Raw genomic sequence first — 1,332 nt, 5'->3', positions numbered from 1 at the left:
GAGTCAGTTGAGTTGTTGCATGCATGACTTCAGTTGGAACTCAATCAGTTGAGTTTGGTGGAGTTGATTGTGGAGTTGATGGAGTTGTGTTCAGTTTAGCTTTGTTAAACTGGTTGTATTTAGTCTAACTGGAAAATAGACTAGAGATGAGTTGAGTGAATTAGTTATTAATTAATTCACAATTTATTAACTCATAATACAACTAATGAATACATCAGTTAACTCAGTTGCATGTCAGTGCATGTTCAGTTCAACAGGGACAGGTGGTAGAGAATCAGATTGCTATCAGTTGTGACTATAGTTGTGCACCAGATCTTGCACAATCAAGCGATTGAGTATGCCAATGAGTTTGCTCACGTATTTGGCCCACATTTTAGCCTTTGCTCACGTCCACAAAGAGTGAGTGACTATTTTGCAGGTGAAAAACGAGTTTGGGAAGCAATTCTCATCAGTTCTTGAGCAGGTATTGAGCAGTGGAGGCAGGCAAGCAGTGGAAGAGATTTGGAGATCAGATCTGAGCTGTATTGTGTATAACAGAGGTGGAGATACTTGTGAGAAGTATTATGCTGTGTAATGTTACATGACTCAATCATTAATATACAGATAGTTGGGGTTTTTAGCGAGATGCTTTCCCCAGGATACATACTGTGTTAATGTGTGAATGCTCTTGATGTTTTATTGTTATTGATGCTGCTATATTCTTGATCAACGTAGAGGAGATTATGTATTATACATGTTCCGCTTAAATTGTATGATCAGGATAATCTCTGTTGAATATGTGTTAAATTATTCAAAATTTCTACACATTGGGCTCTGCTGAAGCGGAGGTTTCAGCATAATTTTCTTGGAAAGGGGGTCTTATATCTGGATCAGGGTTTGCCCTGCCAACGTTCGGGTTTGGATTTCTCCTAAAATTTGGATTCCTAGGAGGATTGTTTTGTGGTGCTTCCCATGATGCTTTTCTTTCAACTGATTCCACCCTGTCACCCAATCTTTTCATGTTGTTGAGTATGGCATCAAGCTTTTGATCAAAGGCTGTGGGTTCTTCTTTGTATATGCTTCTCTTTTCTAACCTTGCCCTGTTTCTTTTGGCAATCAGGTTTGCTTCTACTATGACAGCAGCCTTCTGGGTGTCTTCAAGGGTCTCAGGTTCTCTTTCCTTCAACTGATATGCCATGTCAGAATCAAATCCATCAGGGAACTTGTACAAGGCCAAGTCAGGAGGAGGTCTTAGGTTTTGTGGTATTGCATTGTACACATTGTTGAATCTAACACAATACTCCAGAACGGTCTCTTGAGGACCTCTCTTGATTGTTTCATATTCACCAAGTA

This window comes from Pinus tabuliformis, chromosome 3_1, assembly GCF_031772625.1.
Source record: "Pinus tabuliformis cultivar Carrire ecotype Pingquan chromosome 3_1, CPIR1, whole genome shotgun sequence".
In the NCBI taxonomy this organism is placed as follows: Eukaryota; Viridiplantae; Streptophyta; class Pinopsida; order Pinales; family Pinaceae; genus Pinus; species Pinus tabuliformis.
This window is presented reverse-complemented; position numbering follows the sequence as displayed.